The 13361-nt window shown below is 44.9% G+C and overlaps 1 long non-coding RNA gene across 2 annotated transcripts in view; it reads left to right on the top strand.

Annotated features, from left to right (window-relative positions):
* The first annotated feature begins 900 nt into the window (after nucleotides 1-900).
* Nucleotides 901-13361, top strand: part of LOC131202404 (uncharacterized) — a 32525-nt gene continuing 20064 nt past the window's right edge. The window contains exon 1 of one of the 2 annotated variants that reach the window (XR_009156143.1): nucleotides 901-1199. This is a non-coding gene — a long non-coding RNA (uncharacterized LOC131202404). Of the gene's footprint in view, nucleotides 1200-1510; nucleotides 1526-13361 lie in introns of those variants that run through there. The other variant, XR_009156144.1, reaches the window with a different exon arrangement.

Below are 13361 nucleotides of genomic sequence, written 5' to 3'. Positions count from 1 at the left end.
CAAAGCAGGGGTGAAATCCTCCCAGTTCGAACTGGATCTGTCAATCCGGTAGCGATGGCGGCAGGTGGTTCAAAGAACCGGTAGCAAAATCCCTGTCCCCGCCCCACATGCCCACCCAATGCCCTGTCGCCCAATTCCCACTTGCCGCTTCTTTTAAAAAATGCTTTTAAAAGGTAAAACAAGAGGTTCTGATGATCACAGCTGAGCCGTGCGATCGTCAGAGCCTTTTTTTTACTTTTAAAAGCATTTTTTACAACCTATTTGGCCGAATAGGTTTGTCGTGTCCCACTCCTCCGCTGACGGCCGGGTCAGGGAAATCCGAATCAGGCGTGCCTCTGCAGCTCTGCCAAAGTCCTAGCAAAGTTCTCAAGGCAGGTGGGAGACCAGAAAGTCATTTCAGCAAGATATGTTTAGACTTTGCCTGATTCAGAGAATGCCAGAAAGCAGATCCTTTATATAGGCCATGGGGTGTGGCTCCATGACTCAGCACTTATCCAGGCCTGCCCCTCCCTTCCTTCTGTTGACGCCGCTTATCAATTCTCCTGAAGCGAGGGTCACTCCAGTCTGCAGCTGTTGGTAATTGACCTTCCTCAGGCTCACATGCTGTGGGGGAGGGGGAGGGGTCTAGTTGCTCCGTTTGCCTGGGCATGGAGCCAGGGCTGGGGGCTGGAGGCGCTTCTTCTTCCTCAGCCTATCTGGGCATGGAGCCAGGGCTGGGGCTGGGAGGCATGTTAGGACATTCCTCAGCGTTCGGAAGCAGATAAGAAGGCCCCGGCTGCGGGGAAAGCGGACGAGGCACAACGAGGTTGTAAAAAAAATGCTTTTAAAAGTAAAAAAAAAAGTTCGCGCGCCACAGCTGATCACCCCCCTCTTCCTGTGTGCTGTTCTACTTACCCCTTGCCTCTTTTTGGTGTGTACTGTGCATGCATACACACACCTTACATTTGGTGCGAGGTGCGCACTGAACATAAGTGCGCGCAGCGCGCATGCACAGCCAGAAAACCCGTAGTAAACCGGTTCAGATTTCACCACTGGCCCAAAGGCAGCAGAGGCGGAGAACCAAGGTGGCTAAAATGTCTGGAGAAAGCGGGCACGGATAAAGCCTTGAAAATCCAGAAGACTTCGTGAACATCAGACCTTGTCCTGCTTTCTCGTTCACCTCCAGAAAGTTGGGAGAATTTTGTACCTCTTGCCTGAAGGTGGGGAATGAGTCTTTCTTCGGCGAGTCGACACTGTTCCTCTTGCTTCCTTTTTCTTTTTTGACCCTGGAAATTATTGCACATAAATTTCTTTTTTAAAAAAGAGAGAGAGAGAGAAAAAATGTTCATTTTTGAAAAGGTGTCCAATCTGCACTCAGAAGCGGGAATGCCCAGAATTCTAATCACTTTTTTTTAAAAAAAAAATTCTGTCTAAGAGGTATAGAAGAGCTCTTACTGTAAAGGTATGTATTGCAACCACACCCAAAGAATGTCTAAGGGCATTTTAAACACTCCCACATCTCTCTGGGTACATTGGATTAGAATAGGTATGTATTTTTCTTTCCTTTCCCCCCCCCCAACTCTTTTTGCTTGTATCAGTCATCATATTTCATCGGTAAATTCTTGGTCCCAAACGCCACTGAGCTCGTCGCAGCCACTGCTGTGGTGATGCTTTCACCACCCCACTTTCTTCAGCCTGGTTGCCCCCTCCCCTTTTTTAAAGGCAGACACGTTGTCCCCAGGGAGAATTAACGGAGAAGCATTAGCTTGCGAAATATATGCCAAATGAGCTAATGATTCTGACACTTCCACAATGCGAGCTTTGCAAGAAGGCCATGCAGACAGCCAGGGCTGTTTTTACTCCCTTGCTTTTCCACCCTTTTCTTTTCCCTTTTCTTTCTTTCTGGCTAAATGTTTGTAGGGAAACAAAATGGATTTATTTTTGCTCAATCCAGGCATAATATCAGGACTTATCCGGTTCCGGACCCCAGGGCTTCAAACAACTAACAAAACCCCTCTTACTTCTGCTCTGCTGCTCACCTGCTATGTTTTTCACATGCAGGAAGTGGAAAAGCCCAGCTGCCAATCAGAGAGCTTGGCTGGCCATTCTTTTCTGCCGGGAAAGCCTGGAATGGCCTCCCTAGGCACAAACCTAGTCCTTGCTCTTGTATATGTCCTGGGAGAAGGAAGGAAGGGAGGGAGAGAGGGAGGGAGAGAGAGAAGGAGAGAGAAAGGAAGGAAGGAAGGAAATAAGGAAGGGAGGGAGGGAGGGAGAGAAGGAGAGAGGAAGGAAGGAAAGAAGGGAGGGAGAGGGAGGGAGGGAGGGAGGGAGAAAGGAGAGAGGAGAGAGGGAGGAGAGGAAGGAAGGAGGGAGGAGAGGAAGGAGGGAGGAGAGAAGGAGAGAGGAGGGAAGGAAAGAAGGGAGGGAGGGAGAGAAGGAGAGAGGAAGGAAGGAAGGAGGGAAGGGAGGGAGGGAGAGAAGGAGAGAGGAAGGAAAGGAGGGAGGGAGGGAGAGAAGGAGAGGAAGGAAGGAAGGAGGAAAGGGAGGGAGGGAGGGAGGGAGAGAAGGAGAGAGGAAGGAAAGATGGAAGGAAGGGAGGGAGAGAGGGAGGGAGAGAAGGAGAGAGGAAAGAAGGAAAGAAGGGAGGGAGGGAGGGAGAGAAGGAGAGAGGAAGGAAGGAAGGAAGGAAGGAAGGAAGGAAGGAAGGAAGGAAGGAAGGAAGGAAGGAAGGAAGGAAGTTTTGACACCAAGACACATAGTTCTAGATGCTTCAAGCTAAACTTCGGCTTCTATTCCCATGTTCTTCTTTCTCTGCTACTAACAATAATCTTCCAGTTTTTTCCCCAAGTTCCAGACATAAGCAAAGGGAGGTGAATCCCAAACCCCAAGGCTTCCTGAAGGTTCTTTATGGGATCTGGCTCTGCAAAATGGGTGATCTGAAAAATAACTGAGGGATATTATTATGCCCTTGGTGTGGGTTAGCTACCTACCCATTTAGATGCAAGGTGCTTTCTATCAAGTTTGGGATGCGGTGACACAGTGGCTTAATGACGCTCTAACTGCAGGCCAGAAATTAGCTGCACTCTGGCAGTTTGAGCCCAGTTCCATGAGATGGAGTGAGCTCCCATCACTCAATCCCTAGCGCTTGCCCACCCAGCAGTTCAAACGCATGCAATATTGCAAGTAGGTAATTGGGTACCACTTTGATGGGAAAGATTTAGCTACGTGTGTGTGAAAGAATGGAAGCTGCCGCTGGACCTGGCCAGATATGGAGCAAAGCAACTTGAGGTGAGGTAAGGTGAGACCAGTGAAGGAGCCCGAAAGAGCCAGCAACATGAATGCCGCTAGTCAGCTGGTGTAAACTAGTTTACCCTCAATGGTCCACCAAGGACTGCATTATGATTTCCCTGACATTGTATGCCACATGCTAAGTAAATAAATCTATCAAGCTATCTATCTGAGGCAGATTCAAAAACTCCTCCTTAAGTCAAGATTTTGAGGCAAAGCAAAAAGTGCTTGAATCAAGCTAACGGCGTTTCCCAATGAAATGTAATTCTCTCCTAAACCGGTGCAAGTCATTTTGGGTGAAACCTCGCTGCCTCTATGGTTTTTCTGAGTTAATGATGGCGATGAGGTCTTCCCTCCCGTTTCATAATTTTACTTTTAAGGAATCTGCTCTATCCCAGTTCACAGGATTGGGTGAATCATGGTAAGATGGTTGCCTACCTGAGTTTTGCCCTTGTCCTGGTCTCCCCCAGCCAGTCTCCACCAGCCAGTGGTGGGATTCAGCCGGTTCAGGCCGGTTCAGGCGAACTGATTGTTAAATCAGCTGATGATACTCAGCTGTACTTTTCCACCCCGGACCACCCCAACGAAGCGGTCGAAGTGCTGTCCCGGTGCCTGGAAGCCGTACGGGTCTGGATGGGGAGAAACAGACTCAAGCTCAATCCCTCCAAGACAGAGTGGCTGTAGATGCCGGCACCCCGGTACAGTCAGCTGCACCTGCAGCTGACTGTTGGGGGCGAGTTAGTGGCCCCAAAGGAGGTGGTTCGCAACTTGGGCGTCCTCCTGGATGGTCGGCTGTCCTTTGATGAACATCTGGCGGCCGTCACCAGGAGGGCCTTTTACCAAGTTCGCTTGGTTCGCCAGTTGCGTCCCTTCCTTGACCGGGATGCCTTATGCACGGTCACTCATGCTCTGGTTACGTCTCGGCTGGATTATTGCAATGCTCTCTACATGGGGCTGCCCTTGAGGTGCACCCAGAGGCTGCAGTTAGTCCAGAATGCAGCTGCGCGAGTGGTAACGGGAGCCGCTCGTGGCTCCCACGTAACACCACTGCTCCGTAGTCTGCACTGGCTTCCTGTAGTCTTTCGGGTGCGCTTCAAGATCCTGGTTACCACCTTTAAAGCGCTCCATGGCTTAGGACCTTACTTACGAGACCGCCTACTGTTACTTATGCCTCCCATCGACCCGTACGCTCTCACAGAGAGGGCCTTCTCAGGGTGCCGTCCGCCAAACAATGTCGGCTGGCGGCCCCCAGGAGTAGGGCCTTCTCTGTGGGAGCACCGACGCTCTGGAACGAACTCCTCCCTGGCTTACGTCAAGTGCCTGATCTTCGGATCTTTCGTCGTGAGCTAAAAACATATTTATTCATTCAAGCAGGACTGGCATAAATAGTTGATTTTAAATTGGGGTTTTAGTAATATTTTAAATTTTTAATTTTTTTAAATTATCGGCCGTTTAGTAATAGTTCATTTTAAATTCTTTTAATTGTATATATTCTGTATTTTATTTTGGCTGTACACCGCCCTGAGTCCTTCGGGAGAAGGGCGGTATAAAAATTTAATAAAATAAATAAATAAATAAATAAATAAATAAATAAATAAATTGCTGGCTGGCCCCTCCCCTCCTCTCCCCTTCCAGGAGTCACCATGTGCCCCATTTTGGGTCTCAAGTAAGTGCATGGAGGCCTCCGAGTCCCAAAATAGGGCACAGGGGGGTGCAGCGCACCCCCCTATGGCCCATTTTTGCTCCTAGGAGGCTGCAGGGAGGCCTACTAGGCCCAAAATGGGGCACACGGGGATGCAGCGCATCCCTCCCGCAGCCCGTTTTTGCTCCCAGGGGGGTGCAGGAGGCCGAGTGCTGCCTGTCACACACCATGGCCACGCCCACCATGGCCACGCCCACCATGGCCACGCCCACCCAACCGGTCATTAGGGCAGAGAACCGGTTGTTAAATTATTTGAATCTCACCACTGCCACTAGCTACGCTTAAAGGTCTCTGCAGCTTACAAAGGGTTGAAACCCCTGGGATTCCAGGCAGAGGGACTTCTAAAATGTGAGGTCACTGCCACACCCTCACACAATTCTGATCCCTCTCTTTGTGCTGAAGCAGGAGTTGCATGCTATAGGAGAGTGGCATTGGCTAAGACTTCATCAAATTGTTTTGGTGAAGGACATGCTCGTTTCAGTCAGAGGTCCAAAGTCTGAAATTTCCCGGAGATACATCTTGTAAGGATATTGAAATTTTCACTTGGACGTTCAGGAGGAAGGAAAGAAGAAAGGAAGATAATTGAGAAGAGGAAAGAGGAGAGGAAGGGAAAGGAAGAGGAAGGAAGTAAAATAAGGGGAAGGGAAAAGGGGGAAGGTAGGAAGGAAGGAAGGAAGGAAGGAAGGAAGGAAGGAAGGAAGGAAGGAAGGAGCTCAAATGTGCTTTTTCAAGAGGCAGCTTGACTTTCTGGTTTTTCTTTGAAGATGTTTCGCTCAGAGCTGAAGAAGCTTCTTGGATGAGAAGCAAAACGTCTTCAAAGAAAAAACAGAAAGTCCAGTTGCCTCTTGAAAAAGCACCTTTGGGACAACCATGGCCTGGATGACTGATAATCTCCATAGAAGGAAGGAGCTGATCAATGTAAAAAAAACCAAAGAAAATTAGATACCCTACAAGGGCTACACAGAGTTGATGAGAGACAGGAATAAGAGTATATTTGGATGGATGGTATATATTTATATATTTATTTATTGGAAGTGTTTCTAGGCCACTCTTAAGATTGGTAACTCTCCCATAGTCACTTACAGCAATTACATTTTATTTTAAAAATTGGGTCATAAAGTGTCCGTGAAATCTAGAGGATAAATATGCTTTAAAAGGCATTATAAAAATTAGTGAAATGAGACCCATTAAACATTAAGTATTAGCTTTCTATTTTTTTTAAAAAAATTGAATTATAATATTCAAAAGAAAAACCAAAGACCAAAAAGGAGACAAGTAAAACATGTACAAATATCTACAGGAGGCAATCAGTGAACATACAGCATCGGTTAAAAAGCATTTCAGTAAGCAAAGAAAAATAATATTGTGAGAGAGTGACCTTATGCTGCTAAGTCATAATTTTCAAAGATGGAGGACAAAGGTTTAATTGTACTCTATTGGAACTCTAGCATTACTCATGAGGAAACCCTCATAAATTGTTTGCTTTGCTGATATTTGGATTTTCCAGAATAAGGCAAAAGAAAAGATGAGATTGGCTCATTGTTACCAAAAAAAAAAAAAAAAAGCAATGAGAGCTTCAGATGGAATGAGCTCCAATTCCTGGAATAGTGAGATCAATGAAACGGGAATGTGGTCGGATGTGCAACCTTGATTTTGAGGAAAGCTGATTTCGACGGGATGGAAAAAGCAGTGCTCATAGAGAAGAGATAAAATGGATGGAGAGATGTTGAGAGTGAGATATGGACAGGGGTGGGATTCAGCCGGTTCGAACCAGTTCGGGTGAACCGGATGCTAATTTTACAATTACAAGCTTTCTGTCTACAGACGTTTAGCTATACAATTTGGGATAAACACCCTTTGAATGGTGTGGGAATAGGAATGGATTTCCAGAGGGGGAAAAATGCAGATTACATGAACTAGGAGCATTAACAGGTGATCCTGGGGACACAGATAAACATCCAAGGGCTTCAGGGATGCTCAAAAAGGATGCAAATGACCAGCTTCTCTGCAGGAATATAAATCCTTCCATTCCCCACTGTTCTGTCAGAATTGAAGAAGCTTCTTGAATGAGAAGCAAAACATCTTCAAAAGGAAAAAACAAGAAAATCCAGTTGCCTCTTGAAAAAAACACCTTTGGGACAGTCCAAGAGGCTGTTATGCAAAGAGCAATGGTCAAGATAACCATGCTTATGAATTAAGAGTTTCATGGATATGTCCTTCTTTTGTGCACACTATTTATTTATTATTTATTATTCGAATTTATATACCGCCCTATCTCCCAAAGGACTCAGGGCGGTTTACAGGCATATAAAACATCAATATCAATATACAAATTAAAATAATCCTTAAAAAACTTATTCTAGCGCCCGAATTATTAAAAATAGAAATATAAATATCAAATATAAATATTAAAATCAATTTAAAACCCCTCTAAATTTAAAAATCTAAGCCAGTCCTGCACAGATGAATAAATGTGTCTTGAGCTCGCGACGGAAGGTTCGAAGGTCAGGAAGTTGACGGAGTCCTGGGGGGAGTTCGTTCCAGAGGGTGGGAGCCCCCACAGAGAAGGCCCTTCCCCTGGGCGTCGCCAACCGACACTGCCTAGCTGACGGCACCCTGAGGAGTCCCTCTCTGTGAGAGCGCACGGGTCGGTGAGAGGTATCCGGTCGCAGTAGGCGGTCCCGTAGATAACCCGGCCCTATGCCATGGAGCGCTTTAAAGGTGGTCACCAAAACCTTGAAGCGCACCCGGAAGGCCACAGGTAGCCAGTGCAGCCTGCGCAGGATGGGTGTTATGCGGGAGCCACGAGGGGCCCCCCCTATCACCCGCGCAGCCGCATTCTGAACTAACTGCAGCCTCCGGATGCCCTTCAAGGGAAGCCCCATGTAGAGAGCGTTGCAGTAATCCAGGCGAGACGTCACAAGGGCGTGAGTGACCGTGCAAAGGGCCTCCCGGTCCAGAAAGGCGCAACTGGCGCACCAGGCGAACCTGGTAGAACGCCTCCTGGAGACGGCCGTCAAGTGATCTTCTAGAGACAGCCGCTCATCCAGGAGGACGCTGTTGCGCACCCTCTCCATCGGGGCCAATGACTCGCCACCGATGGTCAGCCGCGATTTAGCTGACTGTACCGGGATGCCGCATCCACAGCCACTCTGTCTTGGAGGATTGAGCTTGAGCCTGTTTCTCCCCATCCAGACCCGACGGCCTCCAGGCACCGGGACAGCACTTCGACAGCTTCGTTGGGGTGGTCCAGCTGAAAAGTACAGCTGGGTGTCATCCGCGTACAGCTGGTACCTCACACCGAACCCACTGATGATCTCACCCAGCGGCTTCATGTAGATGTTGAACAGAAGGGGCGAGAGGATCGATCCCCGCGGCACCCCACAAGTGAGGGGCCCGGGCCGACCTCTGCCCCCTGTCAACATCGACTGCGACCGGTCGGAGAGATAGGAGGAGAACCACCGCAAACGGTGCCTCCCACTCCCAATCCTCCAACCGCGCAGCAGGATACCATGGTCGATGGTATCGAAAGCCGCTGAGAGGTCTAATAGGACCAGGGCAGAGGAACAACCTCATCCCTGGCCCTCCAGAGATCATCCACCAACGCGACCAAAGCCGTCTCCGTGCTGTAACCGGGCCGGAAACCGGACTGGAACGGGTCTAGATAGACAGTTTCATCCAGGTGTAAGGAAACTGATATGCCACCATACTCTCAACAACCTTCGCCATGAGCGGGTTGGAGACCGGACGATAATTACCTAAAACAGCCGGGTCCAGGGAAGGCTTGAGGAGGGCCTCACCACCGCCTCTTTCAAGGCGGCCGGAAAGACACCTCCACCAAAGAAGCGCCAGAATCGCCTGGAGCCAGCCTCGGGTCACCTCCTGCGTGGCCAGCACCAACCAGGAGGGGCACGGGTCCAGTAAACATGTGGTGGCATTCAGCCTCCCCAACAACCTGTCCATGTCCTCGGGAGCAACAGGGTCAAACTCATCCCATAAAATGTCACCAAGACCACCCTCAGCCGTCTCACCCGTATCACCGCAATCTTGGTCCAAACCATCCCGAAGCTGAACGATTTTATCGTATAGATAACCGTTAAACTCCTCAGCACTATCAACACATGGGATATTTATCCAGTTAATATATTATAATACCTTATTATATTATGGTTCGTTGCCCAGCCAGCCAGATGCTTAGGATGGATTTGGCATTTTTCTCTAACTATTGAGTCCTTCTCAAGGATCTTGGATAGGCAGGTGGTGTTATAGGTGTCTACCAGTAGTGGATTTCAATTTAGTTTGCTACCGGTTTGCTCGTGTGTCCACGCGCGCGTGCGCAGAAGCGTCCGGGCGGGTAGGCGAAGCCCTCCCGTTGCCACCGCTATCAGTTTGCCCGAACTGGGGCGAACTAACTGGTAGAAACCTACCACTGGTATTTTACACAGGATGTAAGCTGTTCTGAATAAAGCTGCCTTTTGCAATTGACCAATGGTGATTTTGTCAATGGCAATTAGTATGTTCAAGTTGTTTTGGGATTGCACCAAGGCGCTTAGTACAATAATGATATATGATTACTGCCATATTATTGTTGTTGTTGTTGTTTTGCACTGCGAATTGGAAAAGCTTTCTAAAATTGTAGATTGCAATTTCTAGATTGCCTACTTCACATCTAGAGGTATCTTAATCAGGCACGCCCCATTAAAAGTGCATAACATCTATTCATGAAATATAGTGAAATATTCTCACACTAGTGTTGTGGATCCCAAATATTTTTTTCTTTTCCTTTTGTGAAAATGTGGGCAATGTTCTCCAGCTTGCAACCTGTTTGTGACAATGCAATACGGGTAGTACTCAATTTATGAGCGCAATTTGGGATCAGAATTTCCGTTGATACGCAAGGTGATTGTTAAACGAGTCGCACTTAATTTTTGCAAACTTTCCCCCCCCTTTTTGCCAAGGACAGATTGTTAAATGAAGCACTGCGGTTGTTAAGGGGACCCTATGACACTAAACGAATCTGGTTTCCCCCATTGACTCGTTTGTTGGAAGTCAGGTGACAAAGTCACAAATGGTGATCACATGACTGCAGGACACAGCTACCGTCCTAAATACATGCCGGTTGGCTGAATTTTGACCACATGACCATGGCGATGCTGCAACAGTCGTCATACAGTAGTGGCCAAAATTGGTGAAACCTTTTGGGAAAAGTGTATTTTTGAGGTTTGATGGCTAATAACCACTTTTTTTTTTGGGGGGGGAGTTTCAAGATAATCATATTCCAATGCTGAAATAGCTTGGGAATAGCCGAGACCAGGGGTCTCCAACCTTGGCAACTTTAAGCCTGGAGGACTTCAACTCCCAGAATTCCCCAGCCAGCTTTGAATTGAAGTCTTCCAGGCTTAAAGTTGCCAAGATTGGAGACCCCGGCCCAGACCTTCACTCAATTGAAAATCTATGGAACCGACTAAAGAAACTTGTTAGTCAGAAGTGTCCCAGCAATAAAACCCAGTTAATAGAAGCAATCATTCAATCTTGGTTTTACATTATAACAGCTGCAGAACTAAAAGACTTGGTTCACTCCATGGGAAGCTGTTGTAAGGCCGTAATTCATGCTAAAGGTTACCCAACTAAGTATTAACTGACATGGGATACTTTTTGTATATCTCGTTTTTTCTATGGTGATAATTTTTCTATATCTCCTTTTTTCTACGTGTTTCATTTTTCTTGTTTATACTGTAACTGCTATTCTAATAGCAAATTCTTCATAAACGTTATTGCATTACATTTTGATTAAATTATCTTTCCATTGATATATAATTTTATGGTACTCCTCCCCCAAAAAAGTGTTGTTATTAGCTAGTTTTAGAAAATACACTTTTCCCAAAAGGTTTCACCAATTTTGCCCACTACTGTAAGTAGGAGGAGCGGTCATAAGTCACTCTTTTTCGGTGCTGTAGTAACTTCACATGGTCACTAAACGAATGATTGAAAGTCGAGAACTACCTGTATTCATTATGAAATGTTATATCCTGAAAAAGAGAAATTATGGTCAGTTTATCAGCTTCGTTATATTCTAGGAAAAATATTATGCTTTCCCATCTGAAGAAAAGGAGTTGGTTATTCATGACATAGTTATTATTTTTGCCCTGTGCAGTGGTGTGTGTGTGGGGGGAGTGGTCTTTTTCTTTTTATCTTACAAAAAGAGACCCCTGGAAGATTATTCCCTTGAAGAGTTCCATTCAGAGCTGAAATGGATTTGAAGTACTTTAAAGGATATTTAACTCCAGGTATTCTTTGTTTCTGCCTTTTTTCTTTTTTGAGACTGATGCACGTTATTCATTAAACTAACAGTTTCCCTTTCGCCTGTCTTTTTTAAGTGTGACTTGTGCCCTTGCTCTGTGTGTGTGTGTGTGTGTGTGTGTGTATGTGTGTTTGTCATCACAACATGTTTCCATGGAGCCGGATCTGATGTTACATGAATAAGGGCATTGTTTCTTTATTTTTTTCCTTTCTTCCCGAGTTCCCAAGCATATTTGCGACACAGGTTGGGAAGCAAAAAAAAAAAAAAATGACTTCACAAGTTAAATATTGCTAGCTGCTAGGGTGTATTGAAGCTAAGCATCCTTGCACGCCATAATTCTCTCTGCTGTTGAGTTGAGGGTTAAGCATTTCAAAGCAGATACACAGCAGGACCCCAAAGATGAAATTTCACCCCACTGAACCTTAATGGGTTCTGAATCATAGTGATGCAAGCCTTAAAGCCATGGGATTCTCTTGCACAAGCTCTAGAGAAGACACATGCAGAAATTGTCTTGCACGAGGGCCACACAAAATCTGATCAAATAATAGATGTAGGGCTCCGACTGATTTCTTAAAAGCAAGTCTCACTGAAATCGGAGCGCCTTATTCTGCTATGTTTTTTCTGTATTATTCCTGAGGACTAGAATGTTAATTTCAAATGGAAGTTACTCTGGCAGGGTTTTTACCAAGCTCATTATTGATCATCTCCATTTCCCTGATTTCCCTATACATTTAAATCTTTTCCTTTGTTCTGCACAGCACAGAGTTTACTCTGCAACCAATTCTAAGATAGATAGATAGATAGATAGATAGATAGATAGATAGATAGATAGATAGATAGATATAGAGAGAAAGAGAGAGAAAGAGATAGATGGTAGATGATAGACAGAGAGAGGGAGAAAGAGATATATATATATAGATGATAGATAGAGATATAGAGATAGATAGATAGATAGATAGATAGATACAAAGAGAGAGAGAGAGAGATATAGAGAGAGATGATAGAGATAGATAGGTAGATAGATAGATAGATAGATAGATAGATAGATAGATAGATAGATGAGAGAGACACAGAGAGAGAGAGATAGAAAGATACAGTTAGATAGATGATAGATATAGAGAAATAGATGATAGATAGATAGATAGATAGATAGATAGATAGATAGATAGATAGATAGATAGATAGATAGATATGATAGACAGACAGACAGATGGATGATATATAGATAGATAGATAGATAGATATGATAGACAGACAGACAGATGGATGATAGATAGATAGATAGATATGATAGACAGACAGACAGATGGATGATGATGATAGATAGATAGATAGATAGATAGATAGATAGATAGATAGATAGATATGATAGACAGACAGACAGATGGATGATAGATAGATAGATAGATAGATAGATAGATAGATAGATAGATAGATAGATAGATAGATAGATAGATAGATATGATAGACAGACAGACAGATGGATGATAGATAGATAGATAGATAGATAGATAGATAGATAGATAGATAGATAGATAGATAGATAGATAGATAGATAGATATGATAGACAGACAGACAGATGGATGATGATGATAGATAGATAGATAGATAGATAGATAGATAGATAGATAGATAGATAGATAGATAGACAGACAGACAGACGGATGATGATGATAGATAGATAGATAGATAGATAGATAGATAGATAGATAGATAGATAGATAGATAGATAGATAGATAGATAGATAGATAGATAGATAGATAGATAGATAGATAGATAGATCGGTCTTTGGTTATTTGGGTTTTCTCCCGTGTAAAATTGGAAGTGTCTTGGCGAAAACCTCAGAAAACAAATAGATAGATAGATAGATATAGATATAGTTAGATATAGATAGATAGATAGATATGATCAGATATGATCAGATAAATAGATATGATCAGATAGACAGACAGACAGATAGATGATAGATAGATAGATAATTTGGAAGAATCGTCATGAAATCAAAACGTTTTTTCATTAAAAGGACATTTTGTTTTGCAGTAAAAGCATGCTTTGGCAATCCTTATCTAGCCCTACCGGCTTCAAATCG

Source organism: Ahaetulla prasina, chromosome 7, assembly GCF_028640845.1.
Source record: "Ahaetulla prasina isolate Xishuangbanna chromosome 7, ASM2864084v1, whole genome shotgun sequence".
Taxonomy (NCBI): Eukaryota; Metazoa; Chordata; class Lepidosauria; order Squamata; family Colubridae; genus Ahaetulla; species Ahaetulla prasina.
Note: the sequence above shows the minus strand (reverse complement) of the source record. Positions and strands in the feature narration are given on the sequence as shown.